A 21,356-nucleotide genomic window follows, 5' to 3' on the forward strand; every position below is an offset into this window, starting at 1 on the left:
TTGTTTATATCATGTTTTTCAGGAAAAAGAAGAAGTTAAAGTCAAGTGGAAGCCTTGCTCAACATGGTATGTAGTAACAACTTTGTTGGACAGGAACAGACATTCATATTGTTGATAAATAGTTATCACCTCAATTTGAATTCATGTATTTGGACTAAAGTAAATTGAGAGCTTTTAGCTATCGAGCTCCTCTTCTGTGAGGAGCTTGATAGCTGTCCACCTCCAAAGTCCATTATGAGATTTGGAGGTGGACATGGTCAACACTTTTAAGAGTAGGCATAAGACTTTACTTCTTTATAGAGCTTATAGTTAGGGCTGGTTCAGCTCAGCCCTTAGTTATGCTGTAATGGGACCAGACTGCTGGGGGTTAGTGTCCCCCCCCCCCCCCCCCCTCTCTCTGTCTGTCTCTTTCAGGGTTATGCAGGCTCAGTATTGGTTGAAGATGCAGTCGCGTCTCGTTTTACTGAAAACTCTCCCCCTCTCCCTCACCATCTGTAAACATACATGTCTCAGTAATGCAGTTCATGCATGTTACTAACTAAACTTCTTCCCTGGAGTTTCTGTGCTCTCTCATCCAGCAGGTTCCGATGGATCGTGGCTGCTGCTGTGGTCCTGCTTGACATCTACTACATATATTATTACTGTCTGACTTGATTTGATTCATTTATATTACAATGAAGGTGTATAAAGCATGACATGAATATAGAAGATATTTCATCCTAAAAAATTGTCATATGTCACAACCTAAATTGTCCTATTTTGTGTGTGGTTGTTCTTTGTTATGTTTTTCTCCTGACAGTGGCAAAGTGTGGGATGACACATGGGAACCTGCACAGTTTTACACACAGTAAACCAGGCACCACAGGTCGCAGAGATCGCACAGTTCACAGCTTGTAGTTCAGCATAAAAGTTCAAAATAAAATATTTACTATACATTTCAACCAGTGTCAGTCTCTGTTTCACTCTCTAATTGTGGCTTAAGTACCTAACACATTCATGAATCTGATCCATCAATAATATCTTCCCTGCACTCGACATCTCATAGTTTTACATATCAGCCAACATTATTGTCTACATCCTCATAAATATAGAAGTGACTTGCTTATTATAACATATTACAAGGTAAAGTAATACTGCACTGCACGTAAGGTAAGTAACACCTACTGTGTATGGGAGCCTAAAGCAAAGTTAACTGCACCAGTACCAGCTTCAGAACATATTGTATATTATATGTTTCTACCTTTTTGTAATATGTCATGTTTAGATGCAGTGACAATTGCACATTTGGAGTTGTGGTCATATGTGGTTTTTATATACAGGGTATTAGAAAAAAATTGACATTTTTTGCTATTTTTCTTGTTTGTTTGCACATTATTATTGTGTACATATTACATATGTAACATTATTGTTAATATTATTATTAGATATCAAAGATACAATTTGATTAAGGGTTTTCCTGTCATAATTTCAATAAAAATGCAATTACACACGTAAACAATAGGATCAAAATAAACTTTTAAAAAGTCTGTTGATCAAATGCTGATTTTCAAAACATTCTAGAGGAAAACAGAGATGAAATAATCTGAACAGTAACAGTGATCGTGGATGATGATGGAGGCTTCAATGGATTATTCTGTTTCAATCAATAGGTTCGTATCTATGACAATAATTTGATAAGTTTAACAGGTTGGTTTAGGCCTGGCAATACAGCAAATATTCACAAACTTTTGTTTTTGAAGAATGTTTATCTTTTTTGGGATGAAGCTATCTGGCAAAATGATACAACCCCTTTAACCTCATCTTTATGTCTATGATACTGGATTTTGGTTTGATGCATATGCAGGTTACAGCTGGGGAATGGCAGTATGTTGTGGATTGATTTGGCATGTTCAACCACTGTTACACCAAACTCTCTCACTTATAACATGATAAAGGCCTCTTACTCAGTGTCATGGATTTTCTATACTTTTGGGGACACAGGGCCAAAGTCTGAGGCAATAAGTCAGATCAAAGAAGGCAATGATTGTAAAATGGGACTTTACTTATGTCATCATATATATCCAGGAATATGTGCCTGAGGATAGTTGTCATGAAATCAATATTAAATCAAAGTATTCCTTAATTACCACAGCTGACACGAGTTCTCCATAGCTGCCTGCTGTCTCAGGATCTGTCTCCAAAAAGGACCAGGGAGCGCTAACATGTTATGTTCAAAACTGATGAAGAAAATGCACATTAAACATAGTATAAACTTACTGAGTGAAGTAATGTCAAGAGGATTCCTTTAGCTCCTATTGGGTTGGTTCCTTGATCAATGCAATACAGAATCATTAATTTGGTTTTATGTAATGTTCTTAAAACATGTCAAAATGAGGCTCACTAGTCTGTGTGGCCTCCACATGCCTGTATGACCTCCCTACAACACCTGGACATGCTCCTGATGAAGTGGCAGATGCTCTCCTGATGGATCTCCTCCCAGACTCCAGGACTAAAGCATCTGCCCACTCCTGGACATTTTGTGGTGCAGTTGGTGGATGGAGCGAGACATGATGTCCCAGATGTCCTCAATTGGATTCAGGTCTGGGGAATGGGCGGGCCAGTCCACAGCATCATTGCCTTCATCTTGCAGGAACTGCTGACACACTCCAGCCACATGAGGTCTAGGATTGTCTTGCATTAGGAGGAACCCGGGGCCAACCGCACCAGCATATGGTCTCACAAGGGGTCTGAGGATCTCATCTCAGTACCTAATGGCAGTCAGGCTACCTCTGCCGAACACATGGAGGGCTGTGCAGCTCCCCAAAGAAATGCCACCCCACACCAAAACTGACCCACTGCCAAACTCATGCTGGAGGATGTTGCAGGCAGCAGAAGGTTCTCCACGGCGTCCCCAGACTCTGTCACAAGTGCTCAGTGTGAACCTGCTTTCATCTGTGAGGAGCACAGGGCGCCAGTGGCAAAGTTGCCAATCTTTGTGTTGTCTGGCAAATGCCAAACATCCGGCACGGTGTTGGGCTGTAAGCACAACCCCACCTGTGGACGTCGGGCCCTCATACCACCCTCATGGAGTCGGTTTCTGACCGTTTGAGCAGACGTGCACATTTGTAGCCTGCTGGAGGTCATTTTGCACAGCTCTGGCCTTTCTTTCCTACCCCACAGTACCTTCCCTTACCATTTGTTTCCTACTCTTTTACTTCTTCTTTGATGACGGTTGTCTTTCTAGATAAGCAATTTCATTTGCTCTGGGGCGAGTCACTGGCTCGGGTGCATTCTGGGACTGTCACTTCACCGGTGTGCTGGCATGCTTCTTAACAAACACACCACTACAGCAAACATCTCAATTGTACTTGTTGATTTCTTCGACAAAACACTGAACAAAAAATGTACTTGTGAGTGTGCTGCCTGGTGCTTTTAAATTTTGTGATCATTTGAGCAGCCCAGAAAGCATCCCATAAATTAAATTATGTTATCGTATCTGAACATGTACACTAGTCATTAAATTAGATGGGAAATAATGATTCAGGGTAAACAACTGCACCAAGGAAATTCCATTTTTCTTCTCAAAATGTAAAATGTCTGTTGAAAAATCACATTAAACAGAGATGTGATTAACTTTTTATTTTACCAAACATAACATCAATGATGACACAATCAGTCTTCAGCAGAAGTGCTCAAATCACTCTCAGTGGCATCGTCTGGAATGTCCTCCTCCGAGTCCATTTCCAGGAGTGGTTGGTGGCTGAGGATTCTCTTGTACACGTCCTTTACTTTGAGCATTTCAGCTTTCAGTTCACTTTGTTTTCTAAAACCAGGCTACAGAGTCCCTTCTGTGCATCCTCCGACATGCCAACAAAGGAGGCTGTAAAAAGAACAAAACAAATAAATATGAGAAAAGTTAAAAAACAAACAAACAAACAAAAAAAAAACCTCACCTCATAAACACAAGGAATTAGGATGCTGTAATTAAACATTTTTTTAAAAGGGAGAAGGCAGTGTTAGCTAGCAATCTAGATATAGGTAAAAGATCCAGTAAGACTTTAGCATCTGCTCTTATTTTCAATCGATTCATCAAAAAATTAATAAATAAATAAAGTGCTTACAGTCTGAGGAGATTGTTCCCAACACCACAGATGGCATTCGCAACACTGTCCAGTGATGCCGCATCTCCCTGCAAAGGATCATCTCCTCCTCTCTCAGGCGCCTCACAGCCATCACCTTCTCAAAGACTTTTCTCTTTGTCCGGAGGTCAGCAGCAGCTACAGTTTAACAACATCAGATGGGAAAACATAGTAGCATATTATGATTCAAGAACAAAACATTCAACTACTGCTCAGATACTGGGAGTTTGTTTAAAAAGGATATTTATATATCAAGAGCTTACGTTCACTTGTGCTCTGCCAGGGCCAAATATCGGTCTGCATGAGGGCATCACTGGATACGTGTATGTGTATATGGTTATGGCATTAACGTCATTTTAACAAGATTAACGCTAACAGCACTAATATATATATATATATATGTGTATCTTACATGATTTGTGTGTCTCTGGATGTATTTCACAAACTCAGCAACTTCCTCATCTTTTTCAATGAAGACACCTTCAAAGTCCCCCTGCTCTGAAGTGCTGAACGAACACAGTGACAGTTGTTTGAAAAGAAACATTAAAATACATTTTTCTACAAATCCATATTTGACTTATGTACACAATGCATAACGTACCTTGCATTTGACTGAAAGCGATAAAGCTTGCGGTTTCCATCAACTGAGACGGCAAGCATGTCTGGAGTGCAGGCAGGGCAGCTAAAGCATGGCTCCTTGCACATCCTGTCCACCTCAAACTTTACAGCACTCCACTCCACTCCAATAAATATACAATAACAGCACCCACTCATACTCATACAAAGCAAGAAATGCATAAGACTTAAAAACCGTACCTATTGGCTTGTGAAACTCTGATGAAGGCTGCAAAAACCCTCCTGTTACTGCCTCTCTGTTGTGCAGGACAAAGCGTGTGTGAACTGCAATATCACAGTCAGCACAAAGGAATGGAAGAGGCAGGCAGTCCAGACACCTCACAACTACTTGTTTGCCACACTGACACACACGGTGTGACTGTGGATCCAGAGTAGCTAACATATTGTCTATAAGACAAGGCCTGGCCTCTTTCCACTTTTGCAAGGACACCATATTTCTGATCGCCCAGTGAGTAGCAGCTGACTCAGACGACGTCTCACAAGTCATGGCTGCATCCTCTTCTCCATCCTCCAACAACTGAAGGAGCTCCTGATGAAGCACCATACACTAACAGAAAAAAAAGAAAGAAAGGAAGAAACTCTTCCACAAAGTGAAAAACACTCTAGGCAGTATGTTTCTTAGGACTGCACAAAAGCCCTGCATAACTCAACTATAACAACAAATATAAAAGTAAACAGAAATCACAATAAATACAAGAAGGTAAAGTACCTTTTGTTGGGTTGACACTGGCAACATAACTAGGTTCTTCACGTGGACATTGATGCTGCTCTCTGGACACTGGAGGGGGAAAAAAATTGAAGAATATTTACTTACTGAAATTCTTTGGTGAAAACAAGTTGTGAGATAAAATCAATGGTTGTGTGAACACTGAGCACGTGGCATGCAACTAGTACTTCGAGTGGTTGATGATCTTTGAGGAATAAAAGCTCCCTGTCTGTCACGTTTTTTCCAGCGCACTGGTCTTGGCTGAGGTTCACTCTGCATCATTCTACGCAATTAACAAGGAAAAAAGGGAACGCCTAAAATACAGTCTATGATTAAAGCAAAGATTATCAAACAGCTTAAGTTAACCAACTTAATGTGACATAAACTTTAAAAAAAAAATTAAAATAATATAACGTTTACTCCGTACAAAATATTAGACAAGCGTGTTCCCTCTTTAACAACTGATTCCACTAAAAATGTTACCTGCATATCTTGAAGGAGTTCGTCAGCAGCCTGAAGCTCAAACTAACAGGAGTGGTGAATGAATCTATAAATGTTTTACGTGTGAAATGAAAATAATAAACCTAACAAAGGATTATGTACGTTAGATCTGCACACTTTCAGATCGTGAATCAGTTCGGAAAACACTGTGTGGTGGCCAAAACATGAAGCGATTATAATTCAATTCAATTCAATTTGATTTATATAGCGCCAAATCACAACAAAAGTCGCATCAGCATCACTCTGAGACAGGATATTTCTAATTTTAGAGATGTTGCGCAAATGGAAGAAAGCAGTCTTACATATTTGTTTAATATGTGCGTTGAAGGACATGTCCTGGTCAAAAATGACTCCAAGCTTTTACTGTTGAATTATCAGTGATACTTTCATGTGTTTTTGTTGAGAAATGTTAACGATGTCATTAAAAGAAAGCATTAAATTAGGGAGAAAAACCCGTTCGCGGAGAGGGTCCCCGGTTCTCCAGTTAGATTGTGCTTCACGGTGTCATGTTTCGCCGTGACGGGGTTATTATTGGAGTAAAAGGATGGCTGGAGCCTCTGCTCGAAGCGTCTCCGATCGCCGCGAGCGGGTTCATATTGGAATGAATTGACAACCCACAGCGTCACATAAAAATGTGGAAGGGTACCTTAGGTGTCAGCATGAGAAGTTAAGGGACGTGACAAATCGTCATTATTTTACGCGTCCGGAGTGAGAACGAGCTGTCTCAGCATAAGCTGCTGTAAAGAAGAGAGACGCTTTACACACGTGTGTGGAAAGTGTCCATGTGGATAAATTAAGAATGTGAATGAAGAGAAGCTGTGTAGTTGAATAAAACTCACACATCAGCCTGCTGAGTTCATCCTGCGGCAGTGCATTGAAGGCATCGTCGTTGGGAGCGAAGAAGGTAAACACCTTCTCCTGGTTCAAAAGCTCAGTCATACCTGCTGTCTGGATGGCACTGACCAGCATGCAGAAACAGCATTAAATGATGTCAGCTTCAATAGAAACTACACAACAACACACTAACACCTCTGTTTGCTTTCAGTCCATATGCTACACCTGTGGGAAGCAGAAAGCTTGATGTGGTCTGCAGAGTTCATTACTAAGCAGACAACCACCCACAAACCAGACCTGGGACATGCTTCCTTTAGTTAGTTTGCCAAGTTCACACAACACAATACACAGCAAACTACCACTGACAATAAAAAAAACCCAACTATTTAAAATATTTTAAATGAACTAACTGAGGCAAAATTGACTCCAAAACAACTATAAAACTATAAAAACAGACGATTCTGTCCACGGGTGCAAGAAGAACAACCTCAGGCCTTGAAATTAAAACAGGAGTACCAGAATTAAAAGCCAAACATCTAAAATCTTCAACGTAAAAACCAAAAAAAACAACAGGAAGTATAACTGAAGAAATCGACTTTCTCCCTGGAAGGGCAGGAAAAGTCTCCTGTATCGGTTACCTGTGTCCTCTGGGCTTTGCTGCATGTATTTAGTGATTTCATGCGAACACGAGGATCAATTATTGTCCTGTGAAGGTCTCTGTAGCTTACAAAGAAAAATGAATTAAAGAGACACACACACACACACAGAGGCAGCTAGACGAGGTAAAAACACTCCTGACTTCCTCTGTGATTTGTGGACAGCTGCAGTGAAGAGCAGCGCTGTGTCTGATCAGACCACCTCAGTCGAGTTCAACACAAGTCCAGATCTGGAGTCGAGTATGAAGACCGAATGTATGAATCTCTACATGGCACCTCTCAGCGGTGCCTTGTAGAGATTTCTCAGTGGGGCTATTTTCCTGCTTTTTGATTGGACTGAACATGCTGAATGTTCACAAACTGTTTGTTTAGTCTGCTGCACAAATATCAGTAGCAGCTTCCACCCTAATAAAGACATGCAGAGACTCTGCTCTGATTCCAGTCATCTACAAACATGGGGCAAAGCAAGTTGTGGCTTATAGCAGAGCTTAGCATGAAGAAGGAAATGTGATCAGACCTGTTTGTGTTTCTGTGTCCAGGTGACCCTCAGCAGCTGTCAGGTATGCTCAAGTATCACCTGGGTGAGAGCATGCTGTTGAGCGGTGGCGTCTCTTCTCACACCAGATTCCAAACTCTGCAGGGGGAGAAGCAAGATGATCAGCCGGAGGCAGTAATGCTGCCAAGTGGGGGGACGAGAAGAAGAAAAGCAGAGGTTCTCTAGAGAGGGTCAAAGGTCATGTGTTAAATCCTCTGCTGCATTGCCATGAGAGGATCTGAAAGTGATTTTCTGGTGTCATTCATGTCTGGAGAAAAAGAAATGTGTGTGAAAACTTTTTAAATTGTTCCTTTTTTTGTTTAATCAAACCAATGTTGTGTGTGTGTGTGTGTGTGTGTGTGTGTGTGTGTGTGTGTGTGTGTGTGTGTGTGTGTGTGTGTGTGTGTGAGAGAGAGAGAACAGGTCACATGACAGCACAACATTTTCTACCCACAGTTTGAACTGAGTAAGAAATAACAAATGTATTTATTCAACTTACAGACAATAAAAAAACAGAAATCAGTGTAAAATTTAATAACTTTTATTGATGTTAACTTTTTTTTAAAAGTTATTAAAAAGAAAACCCCAACAGAAAAACCCCTCTGAGCAAGCACTTGGCGACAGTGGGGAAGAAAAACTCCCTTTTAAGAGGAAGAAACTTCCGGCAGAACCGGGCTCAGTGAGGGGACAGCCATCTGCCGCGACCGTTCCAAGGGCTTTCAAAAATATATAATCTATTTAAAGCCAATTTAAAGTCCCAATTTACTAGCCCCAGCAGGGGGGAGGTTATTACAGAGTGTTTTGATACAATTCATTCTTCACTGCCAAAATGTGTTCTTTGAAAACTAAGGCAACTAAAGCCATTACACCCTCTTCCCCAGATACAATTAATCTATTACAAAGATCAGTGGAAATGGCTTTAGCGATTCTGTCGCAATGTTCCTGGATTTCTGAGGGTAAATCTGTTCCCTGTAGTTCAGCCCTGATTGAATCCAAAAGACATTTTTGGAGAGAATCAGAAGGGTTGGACATTGATATCTTAGCAAGCTGTGAAATCACAGCCTGAATAAGATCTGTCAGCCATGCATTATCCTCTGAAGTCTGTGTAAGTTCTGGCGCTGTCTCTGTCTCCTTTAAGGCCAGTGCTTTTCTGCTATTTTCTGTGATGTTGAACATATCAGTGCTGGCTTCATGTTGAGCAGAGGATTTCTTTGGGGTTACATCCTTTTCCAAAGAGGTTCCTGCTTTATCTACAGCCTGAGTGTCATCACGATCTTTCTTGTCTACTGGAGTATTGGGCATGACAGTTATTTTTTCGGTTTTTCGTATTGAACTGAATTCCAGTTTTTTAAAGATGTTAAATTGAAAAACTTTGACATTATTGGTATTATGGATATTAGTGATATATGTGGCACCAGGGCAATTTTCTGCTGTGCTGTGAAAGTTGACTGTTGTTTTCTGTGAAATATCAGCTGGTATTTCCGTGTTACGGTCAACTGTGTTAGAGGTCTGTGCAAGTTCAGGAGCTGTCTGTGTCTCCATTGAGGCCACTGTTGTTGTGCTAGTGACAGCAGTGTCCTGGCAAAACCTCATTTCTGCACCTGCCGACAGTGAGCATAGGGCTATGACATTATCTACAAAATTACACAGCCTTCCTATGGTGCCATTTTCGGCGTAATCAGACCGCAACTGTTGCCACTGCTCATGTGTAACATTATTTAGCAATTCCTCTAGCAGTGGCCTAACATCATCTGCAGGAGTGGAATCACTCCTGACATTGTCTGGATTGCTCCTAGCTGTGCTGTTGTCCATTTTGCTTCAATAGCTATTTGTTTGCTGTTAATTTATTCTCTCCGTTTGTTAACGCTTGTGTTAGAAATTCAGAGTTGCAGAGGGCTATTTATAGACTTAAATCCTTTGAAGTGTATGACGTCACTGAAGGCTTTGCTCTAAGCCCCGCCCACTTCGAACCTTCCAGTTATTGGGAGGCTGTGATGAAATTAAGGGCGGAGACAAACACGCCACACACTTCGAGCGCATTCTTTTTTTTTCTCGAAGTGGGCGGGGCTTAGAGCAAAGGCTTCAGTGACGTCATACACTTCAAAGGATTTAAGTCTATAAATAGCCCTCTGCAGGAACGGATTTTCAAACGCTAGTTTTAACAAACGGAGAAAACAAATTATCTGCAAATAGATATTAAAACGCAATGGCCAATAAAGCATCAACTGTCACCAGCCCAACACAGGAGACACCACCTGAACTGGAATCTAGATTTAATAATCAAAAATGCAAAGTTGATGGCCAGTTGATGGCCAATAAAGCATCAACTGTCACCCACACACCGTCACCAACACAGGACCCAGCTCCTGAACCTGAATCTAGGCCAAACAATCAAAATTGCAAAAACCTGTTTGCATGCTTGTGTGTGTGCTGTATGGGGAGCCCAGATGACTCAGACACAGAAGATTCAAACCAGGGGCAACCTGCTATTTCACAGCAAAGTACGGTTGTGAACATAGTAAACAATTCCTTTGGTGGCACTAATACCATTAATGTCAGGAATGAAAATACTGCCCGGAATATTCAAGTTGATATCTTTAACAATCTGCAGCTAGGGCTCCCTCCGGGTTTAATGTAGTTTGCTTGAATCCTAGAAAACTAACGGGATTTTAAATTGGTTATTTTTACAATTAGAATGGCTCTTTTTAAATTGATCGAGTCACTTATGAGAACCCATTGACCAGTCGAGGCAGATGGCTGTCCCCTCACAGAGCCCGGTTCTGTCGGAGGTTTCTCCCTGTTAAAATGGAGTTTTTCCTTCCCACTGTCGCCTATTGCTTGCTCAGAGGGGTTTGTCTGTTTGGGTTTTCTTTTCTTTTTTTCCTTTCTTTTTATTTATTTTTACGATTTTTTTTTTACTTTTTTTTTTACTTTATATGGGTTTTCTTTTTTTAAATAACTTTTAAATTAACATCAATAAAAGTTTTCAAATTTTACTCTGTGATTTCTGTTTGTTTTCAGTTTGTGTAGGTTGTGTTATTTGTTATTCAGTTCAAACTGTGGGTAGAAAATGCAGAGAAAATGCTGTGCTGTCATGTGACCTGTTCTGTTGCGCTCTCCTCTCTGATGAGGTCTAGCAGCTCATCATTTCGGTCTCTTTTCCTCTTTCTCCCTGTTGTGGGCGGCTGACTTTTGGGAAACTCTTGGTTACCCATTGCTGCGCTTGGACCTGGAGTGTCCTCAGGGAGAGAGGAAATTAGGACAGGAGACAAATTATACAACACAACAACTCTTTGGAGAATACTGTCTGTACCAACCCGTTCTCATGCTAGCCGGCTAGCGACCCTTCGCTAAAAAACACCCTTTCAGTGAGGCTCCTTTCACCCCCGATCGCTCGCAAACAGTGTTTGTCTTAGCTGGACTTATTTTTCGTTTATATGGGCCGATGATGCTGGTCGATGTGGAAAAAATAACTGAGCTTTTTGGTGGTGGCTAACGCGGAGCTACAACACAGGGCAGCTAGCCACCGGCGAGGCGGCCGCCGATCGACCGGTGGTGGCTAACGCAGAGCTCAATCCCGGATCAGGGAAACCGAAGGCAGGAGAAGCAGGCGGCTGCCGGTCGGAGCGTGAGGTGAACTGAATTTCAGGTAAGAAGTTATGAACTGCACTCTATTTGGGTCAGATATAAACCGAGTTTAGGTGTAGTTTATTTTCGTTGTGCTGACAGTTACAATGACTCATACTGCGTGCTAGCTAGCACGACAGAGTTTCAACGCTACCCGATCCTTACCGGAAACCCGATCGGTACTTCCTCTCTTTGCCAACATTTTTTTTCCAAAATATTAAACTTTATTAACCCTTTACAGCCGATCGGAGCGGGCACGCTCTGTTTTGCGTAACTATTTTTAAATCCCGGTAGCTCTGCAACCAAGTAAGCTAGCGCAATACTTTTTTTTGCATATGAAACTGGAGGAGTTGTACTTACATCTTATGCCATCAGCTTGTCCTAGGTCACAGTTTCCTTCCACATATAGCTTTGCAAAAACTGCATAAAAATCACTTGCAGCAACAAAAACATGATATTCCAGAAACAGGCTTCGCCGATCCATCAGCTGTTTGTAACACTTCCTACGTCCATCAGCGCGAACTATCACATGACCGCATGACCTGCCCGAAACCGGAAGTGACGTAATTTTGCGGAAATGTAGTTTTTTACGATCGGGGCCTTATGAGCTTGTGTTTTACTTGTTATGTGTTTTAAAAAGTTATGTTTGACTTTATGACTTTCTGTGTCGTTTCTGGGATGCTTAAGACTCATATTGCACTGCTGGAAATAGTTTATTTTGATGCATATGCTGTTATTTTGCAAATTTGCACTATAATATTTATTTTCGTTTTTCCTGCAGTATATAAAAATTGGTGTATTTCAAAAATAAAACTATGAAGACACTCAAAATAAATTTCCTGTGGTGGGAAACTAGTTTGTGTAACTTTTTTGTATTTACAGTTTTGAGGGATAAGCCTCTTAAATTTCTCTAACTAGAAATATATGTTAAAAAAACAAAAACGATTTTCAATTTTTTTGTAGTTTATTGCACTTTTTTGCAATTTATGTAATTACTATGCACCTAATGCAGACATATTATTAAAGTTTGGGCTACTTATTATGTGTTTATGTGTACTGTACATTTTTTCAACCCATTTTAATGAATGTTTAATATTTAAAATTTTTCAGAATTACAAGCTTCACCTCCTGCTAAAAGGTCTACACCAGCAGCTGGACCATCCTCTGCTGACAGTGTCGATGCTGGACCAGTCCCAGACCCAGAGGCTCTAAACGAGGAATTTATTCTTCATTTAGAGCCTGTACCAACATCTTCCCTCTGTCAGCCTCCTGCATCCTCCTCTTCATCTCTGCTTCCTCCTGCATCCTCCTCTCCATCTCTGCTTCCTCCTCTTCGTCTGTGCTTCCTCCTGCATCTTCCTCTCTGTCTGTGCTTCCTCCTGCATCCTCCTCTCCATCTCTGCTTCCTCCTCTTCGTCTGTGCTTCCTCTTGCATCCTCCTCTCCGTCTCTGCTTCCTCTTGCATCCTCCTCTCCATCTCTGCTTCCTCCTGCATCCTCCTCTCCATCTCTGCTTCCTCCTCTTCGTCTGTGCTTCCTCCTGCATCCTCCTCTCTGTCTCTGCTTCCTCCTGCATCTTCCTCTCTGTCTCTGCTTCCTCCTGCATCCTCCTCTTCATCTCTGCTTCCTCCTGCATCTTTCTCTCTGTCTCTGATTCCTCCTGCATCCTCCTCTTCGTCTCTGCTTCCTCTTGCATCCTCCTCTTCATCTCTGCTTCCTCCTGCATCCTCCTCTCCATCTTTGCTTCCTCCTCTTCGTCTGTGCTTCCTCCTGCATCCTCCTCTCCGTCTCTGCTTCCTCCTGCATATTCCTCTCTGTCTCTGCTTCCTCCTGCATCCTCCTCTTCATCTCTGCTTCCTCCTGCATCCTCCTCTTCATCTCTGCTTCCTCCTGCATATTCCTCTCTGTCTCTGCTTCCTCCTGCATCCTCCTCTTCATCTCTGCTTCCTCCTGCATCCTCCTCTTCATCTCCACATCCTGCATCTCCCTCAATTTCTACTGTGTACACCTCGGATGTCCCAAACAAAAAAAGGACAAGGAAAGGTTAGACGTTATGGTATTGTAAATGTACGAAACACATGACATGTTCGTTAAGTTTGTTAAGATCTCTTTTTCTTAATTTTTGCATTTTTTTCCAGTTTTACAGAACTCATGTAAATATTTCATTTGTTATTTTTCAGAATGCCGAAAACACCGTACACAGAAGATTTTCAAATATGAAGAGATAGTAGACAGGAGAGTTGTAAATGTAAGTAATTTAGCCTGCTGTTGTGCAGATTTGTTTGCGTCTTTGGACTTCCCGGATTTGAACTGTGCCTGACTGAATATCCATAAGCTTTTGTATTTGATGAATCTACACTAATTCAGCCACTGAGTCAGGATTTCACTCCAAATAGGACATTAAATAAGAACAGACCACCTGATACGACCTAGTCGTGCTGCCTTCCTGATGTTTACGTTCTTTAAAGTCCTCCTGACATCATGCTCAGAAGGAGTGATTGATGTGGAGGTGCTCCTTCCCATTCAGTAACATCTGCTTCAGTTAGTTTTGCTTGTGAGCCACAATGTAAGCAGTGTTGCTTTGCTAACATGCACTCGATGCTGGCAGTACACGCATTGTAGTGGTTCTTATGTTTTTATTGAGCCATTCAATAGTACACAAATGTTTATAAGCTCCTTTTTGTATGCAACTTGCATGTCTTTCTTAATTAATTGTTTGTTTATATCATGTTTTTCAGGAAAAAGAAGAAGTTAAAGTCAAGTGGAAGCCTTGCTCAACATGGTATGTAGTAACAACTTTGTTGGACAGGAACAGACATTCATATTGTTGATAAATAGTTATCACCTCAATTTGAATTCATGTATTTGGACTAAAGTAAATTGAGAGCTTTTAGCTATCGAGCTCCTCTTCTGTGAGGAGCTTGATAGCTGTCCACCTCCAAAGTCCATTATGAGATTTGGAGGTGGACATGGTCAACACTTTTAAGAGTAGGCATAAGACTTTACTTCTTTATAGAGCTTATAGTTAGGGCTGGTTCAGCTCAGCCCTTAGTTATGCTGTAATGGGACCAGACTGCTGGGGGTTAGTGTCGTCCCCCCCCCCCCCCCCCCCCCTCTCTGTCTGTCTCTTTCAGGGTTATGCAGGCTCAGTATTGGTTGAAGATGCAGTCGCGTCTCGTTTTACTGAAAACTCTCCCCCTCTCCCTCACCATCTGTAAACATACATGTCTCAGTAATGCAGTTCATGCATGTTACTAACTAAACTTCTTCCCTGGAGTTTCTGTGCTCTCTCATCCAGCAGGTTCCGATGGATCGTGGCTGCTGCTGTGGTCCTGCTTGACATCTACTACATATATTATTACTGTCTGACTTGATTTGATTCATTTATATTACAATGAAGGTGTATAAAGCATGACATGAATATAGAAGATATTTCATCCTAAAAAATTGTCATATGTCACAACCTAAATTGTCCTATTTTGTGTGTGGTTGTTCTTTGTTATGTTTTTCTCCTGACAGTGGCAAAGTGTGGGATGACACATGGGAACCTGCACAGTTTTACACACAGTAAACCAGGCACCACAGGTCGCAGAGATCGCACAGTTCACAGCTTGTAGTTCAGCATAAAAGTTCAAAATAAAATATTTACTATACATTTCAACCAGTGTCAGTCTCTGTTTCACTCTCTAATTGTGGCTTAAGTACCTAACACATTCATGAATCTGATCCATCAATAATATCTTCCCTGCACTCGACATCTCATAGTTTTACATATCAGCCAACATTATTGTCTACATCCTCATAAATATAGAAGTGACTTGCTTATTATAACATATTACAAGGTAAAGTAATACTGCACTGCACGTAAGGTAAGTAACACCTACTGTGTATGGGAGCCTAAAGCAAAGTTAACTGCACCAGTACCAGCTTCAGAACATATTGTATATTATATGTTTCTACCTTTTTGTAATATGTCATGTTTAGATGCAGTGACAATTGCACATTTGGAGTTGTGGTCATATGTGGTTTTTATATACAGGGTATTAGAAAAAAATTGACATTTTTTGCTATTTTTCTTGTTTGTTTGCACATTATTATTGTGTACATATTACATATGTAACATTATTGTTAATATTATTATTAGATATCAAAGATACAATTTGATTAAGGGTTTTCCTGTCATAATTTCAATAAAAATGCAATTACACACGTAAACAATAGGATCAAAATAAACTTTTAAAAAGTCTGTTGATCAAATGCTGATTTTCAAAACATTCTAGAGGAAAACAGAGATAAAATAATCTGAACAGTAACAGTGATCGTGGATGATGATGGAGGCTTCAATGGATTATTCTGTTTCAATCAATAGGTTCGTATCTATGACAATAATTTGATAAGTTTAACAGGTTGGTTTAGGCCTGGCAATACAGCAAATATTCACAAACTTTTGTTTTTGAAGAATGTTTATCTTTTTTGGGATGAAGCTATCTGGCAAAATGATACAACCCCTTTAACCTCATCTTTATGTCTATGATACTGGATTTTGGTTTGATGCATATGCAGGTTACAGCTGGGGAATGGCAGTATGTTGTGGATTGATTTGGCATGTTCAACCACTGTTACACCAAACTCTCTCACTTATAACATGATAAAGGCCTCTTACTCAGTGTCATGGATTTTCTATACTTTTGGGGACACAGGGCCAAAGTCTGAGGCAATAAGTCAGATCAAAGAAGGCAATGATTGTAAAATGGGACTTTACTTATGTCATCATATATATCCAGGAATATGTGCCTGAGGATAGTTGTCATGAAATCAATATTAAATCAAAGTATTCCTTAATTACCACAGCTGACACGAGTTCTCCATAGCTGCCTGCTGTCTCAGGATCTGTCTCCAAAAAGGACCAGGGAGCGCTAACATGTTATGTTCAAAACTGATGAAGAAAATGCACATTAAACATAGTATAAACTTACTGAGTGAAGTAATGTCAAGAGGATTCCTTTAGCTCCTATTGGGTTGGTTCCTTGATCAATGCAATACAGAATCATTAATTTGGTTTTATGTAATGTTCTTAAAACATGTCAAAATGAGGCTCACTAGTCTGTGTGGCCTCCACATGCCTGTATGACCTCCCTACAACACCTGGACATGCTCCTGATGAAGTGGCAGATGCTCTCCTGATGGATCTCCTCCCAGACTCCAGGACTAAAGCATCTGCCCACTCCTGGACATTTTGTGGTGCAGTTGGTGGATGGAGCGAGACATGATGTCCCAGATGTCCTCAATTGGATTCAGGTCTGGGGAATGGGCGGGCCAGTCCACAGCATCATTGCCTTCATCTTGCAGGAACTGCTGACACACTCCAGCCACATGAGGTCTAGGATTGTCTTGCATTAGGAGGAACCCGGGGCCAACCGCACCAGCATATGGTCTCACAAGGGGTCTGAGGATCTCATCTCAGTACCTAATGGCAGTCAGGCTACCTCTGCCGAACACATGGAGGGCTGTGCAGCTCCCCAAAGAAATGCCACCCCACACCAAAACTGACCCACTGCCAAACTCATGCTGGAGGATGTTGCAGGCAGCAGAAGGTTCTCCACGGCGTCCCCAGACTCTGTCACAAGTGCTCAGTGTGAACCTGCTTTCATCTGTGAGGAGCACAGGGCGCCAGTGGCAAAGTTGCCAATCTTTGTGTTGTCTGGCAAATGCCAAACATCCGGCACGGTGTTGGGCTGTAAGCACAACCCCACCTGTGGACGTCGGGCCCTCATACCACCCTCATGGAGTCGGTTTCTGACCGTTTGAGCAGACGTGCACATTTGTAGCCTGCTGGAGGTCATTTTGCACAGCTCTGGCCTTTCTTTCCTACCCCACAGTACCTTCCCTTACCATTTGTTTCCTACTCTTTTACTTCTTCTTTGATGACGGTTGTCTTTCTAGATAAGCAATTTCATTTGCTCTGGGGCGAGTCACTGGCTCGGGTGCATTCTGGGACTGTCACTTCACCGGTGTGCTGGCATGCTTCTTAACAAACACACCACTACAGCAAACATCTCAATTGTACTTGTTGATTTCTTCGACAAAACACTGAACAAAAAATGTACTTGTGAGTGTGCTGCCTGGTGCTTTTAAATTTTGTGATCATTTGAGCAGCCCAGAAAGCATCCCATAAATTAAATTATGTTATCGTATCTGAACATGTACACTAGTCATTAAATTAGATGGGAAATAATGATTCAGGGTAAACAACTGCACCAAGGAAATTCCATTTTTCTTCTCAAAATGTAAAATGTCTGTTGAAAAATCACATTAAACAGAGATGTGATTAACTTTTTATTTTACCAAACATAACATCAATGATGACACAATCAGTCTTCAGCAGAAGTGCTCAAATCACTCTCAGTGGCATCGTCTGGAATGTCCTCCTCCGAGTCCATTTCCAGGAGTGGTTGGTGGCTGAGGATTCTCTTGTACACGTCCTTTACTTTGAGCATTTCAGCTTTCAGTTCACTTTGTTTTCTAAAACCAGGCTACAGAGTCCCTTCTGTGCATCCTCCGACATGCCAACAAAGGAGGCTGTAAAAAGAACAAAACAAATAAATATGAGAAAAGTTAAAAAACAAACAAACAAACAAAAAAAAAACCTCACCTCATAAACACAAGGAATTAGGATGCTGTAATTAAACATTTTTTTAAAAGGGAGAAGGCAGTGTTAGCTAGCAATCTAGATATAGGTAAAAGATCCAGTAAGACTTTAGCATCTGCTCTTATTTTCAATCGATTCATCAAAAAATTAATAAATAAATAAAGTGCTTACAGTCTGAGGAGATTGTTCCCAACACCACAGATGGCATTCGCAACACTGTCCAGTGATGCCGCATCTCCCTGCAAAGGATCATCTCCTCCTCTCTCAGGCGCCTCACAGCCATCACCTTCTCAAAGACTTTTCTCTTTGTCCGGAGGTCAGCAGCAGCTACAGTTTAACAACATCAGATGGGAAAACATAGTAGCATATTATGATTCAAGAACAAAACATTCAACTACTGCTCAGATACTGGGAGTTTGTTTAAAAAGGATATTTATATATCAAGAGCTTACGTTCACTTGTGCTCTGCCAGGGCCAAATATCGGTCTGCATGAGGGCATCACTGGATACGTGTATGTGTATATGGTTATGGCATTAACGTCATTTTAACAAGATTAACGCTAACAGCACTAATATATATATATATATGTGTATCTTACATGATTTGTGTGTCTCTGGATGTATTTCACAAACTCAGCAACTTCCTCATCTTTTTCAATGAAGACACCTTCAAAGTCCCCCTGCTCTGAAGTGCTGAACGAACACAGTGACAGTTGTTTGAAAAGAAACATTAAAATACATTTTTCTACAAATCCATATTTGACTTATGTACACAATGCATAACGTACCTTGCATTTGACTGAAAGCGATAAAGCTTGCGGTTTCCATCAACTGAGACGGCAAGCATGTCTGGAGTGCAGGCAGGGCAGCTAAAGCATGGCTCCTTGCACATCCTGTCCACCTCAAACTTTACAGCACTCCACTCCACTCCAATAAATATACAATAACAGCACCCACTCATACTCATACAAAGCAAGAAATGCATAAGACTTAAAAACCGTACCTATTGGCTTGTGAAACTCTGATGAAGGCTGCAAAAACCCTCCTGTTACTGCCTCTCTGTTGTGCAGGACAAAGCGTGTGTGAACTGCAATATCACAGTCAGCACAAAGGAATGGAAGAGGCAGGCAGTCCAGACACCTCACGACTACTTGTTTGCCACACTGACACACACGGTGTGACTGTGGATCCAGAGTAGCTAACATATTGTCTATAAGACAAGGCCTGGCCTCTTTCCACTTTTGCAAGGACACCATATTTCTGATCGCCCAGTGAGTAGCAGCTGACTCAGACGACGTCTCACAAGTCATGGCTGCATCCTCTTCTCCATCCTCCAACAACTGAAGGAGCTCCTGATGAAGCACCATACACTAACAGAAAAAAAAGAAAGAAAGGAAGAAACTCTTCCACAAAGTGAAAAACACTCTAGGCAGTATGTTTCTTAGGACTGCACAAAAGCCCTGCATAACTCAACTATAACAACAAATATAAAAGTAAACAGAAATCACAATAAATACAAGAAGGTAAAGTACCTTTTGTTGGGTTGACACTGGCAACATAACTAGGTTCTTCACGTGGACATTGATGCTGCTCTCTGGACACTGGAGGGGGAAAAAAATTGAAGAATATTTACTTACTGAAATTCTTTGGTGAAAACAAGTTGTGAGATAAAATCAATGGTTGTGTGAACACTGAGCACGTGGCATGCAACTAGTACTTCGAGTGGTTGATGATCTTTGAGGAATAAAAGCTCCCTGTCTGTCACGTTTTTTCCAGCGCACTGGTCTTGGCTGAGGTTCACTCTGTGCATCATTCTACGCAATTAACAAGGAAAAAAGGGAACGCCTAAAATACAGTCTATGATTAAAGCAAAGATTATCAAACAGCTTAAGTTAACCAACTTAATGTGACATAAACTTTAAAAAAAAATTTAAAATAATATAACGTTTACTCCGTACAAAATATTAGACAAGCGTGTTCCCTCTTTAACAACTGATTCCACTAAAAATGTTACCTGCATATCTTGAAGGAGTTCGTCAGCAGCCTGAAGCTCAAACTAACAGGAGTGGTGAATGAATCTATAAATGTTTTACGTGTGAAATGAAAATAATAAACCTAACAAAGGATTATGTACGTTAGATCTGCACACTTTCAGATCGTGAATCAGTTCGGAAAACACTGTGTGGTGGCCAAAACATGAAGCGATTTTAATTCAATTCAATTCAATTTGATTTATATAGCGCCAAATCACAACAAAAGTCGCCTCAAGGCGCTTCATAGATACAGAGAAAAACCCAACAATCATATGACCCCCTATGAGCAAGCGACAGTGGGAAGGAAAAACTCCCTTTTAACAGGAAGAAACCTCCGGCAGAACCAGGCTCAGGGAGGGGCGGCCATCTGCTGCGACCGGTTGGGGTGAGAGAAGGAAGACAGGATAAAGACATGCTGTGGAAGAGAGACAGAGATTAATAACAGATATGATTCAATGCAGAGAGGTCTGTTAATACATAGTGAGTGAGAAAGGTGACTGGAAAGGAAAAACTCAATGCATCATGGGAATCCCCCGGCAGCCTACGTCTATTGCAGCATAACTAAGGGAGGATTCAGGGTCACCTGGTCCAGCCCTAACTATATGCTTTAGCAAAAAGGAAAGTTTTAAGCCTAATCTTAAAAGTAGAGATAGTGTCTGTCTCCCGAATCCAAACTGGAAGCTGGTTCCACAGAAGTGGGGCCTGAAAACTGAAGGCTCTCCCTCCCATTCTACTTTTAAATACTCCAGGAACAACAAGTAGGCCTGCAGAGCGAGAGCAAAGTGCTCTAATAGGGTGATATGGTACTACAAGGTCATTAAGATAAGATGGGGCCTGATTATTTAAGACCTTGTATGTGAGGAGCAGGATTTTGAATTCAATTCTGGACTTAACAGGAAGCCAATGAAGGGAAGCCAAAACAGGAGAAATCTGCTCTCTCTTTCTAGTCCCTGTCAGGACTCTTGCTGCAGCATTTTGGATTAGCTGGAGGCTTTTCAGTGAGTTTTTTGGACATCCTGATAATAATGAATTGCAGTAGTCCAGCCTGGAAGTAATAAATGC

At 41.2% G+C, this 21,356-nt stretch overlaps 1 long non-coding RNA gene across 2 annotated transcripts; it reads right to left on the reverse strand.

The window, feature by feature from the left end:
- Positions 1 to 5,350: 5,350 nt before the first annotated feature.
- Positions 5,351 to 12,147, reverse strand: LOC146573488 (uncharacterized). 2 transcript variants are annotated; one of them, XR_014892847.1, is made up of 3 exons: positions 11,088 to 11,959; positions 6,801 to 8,085; positions 5,351 to 5,743 (listed from the first exon to the last, which is right to left on the reverse strand). It is a non-coding gene; the product is annotated as an uncharacterized LOC146573488 (long non-coding RNA). The 2 variants fall into 2 exon arrangements; XR_014892846.1 differs by lacking the exon at positions 11,088 to 11,959 and adding an exon at positions 11,974 to 12,147 and having other exon boundaries at positions 5,361 to 5,743.
- Positions 12,148 to 21,356: the final 9,209 nt, after the last annotated feature.

Source organism: Mchenga conophoros, linkage group LG6 (genome assembly GCF_057382185.1).
Source record: "Mchenga conophoros isolate Kocher_MC1m ecotype Shallow Benthic linkage group LG6, M_conophoros_male_GT1.1, whole genome shotgun sequence".
Classification (NCBI taxonomy): Eukaryota; Metazoa; Chordata; class Actinopteri; order Cichliformes; family Cichlidae; genus Mchenga; species Mchenga conophoros.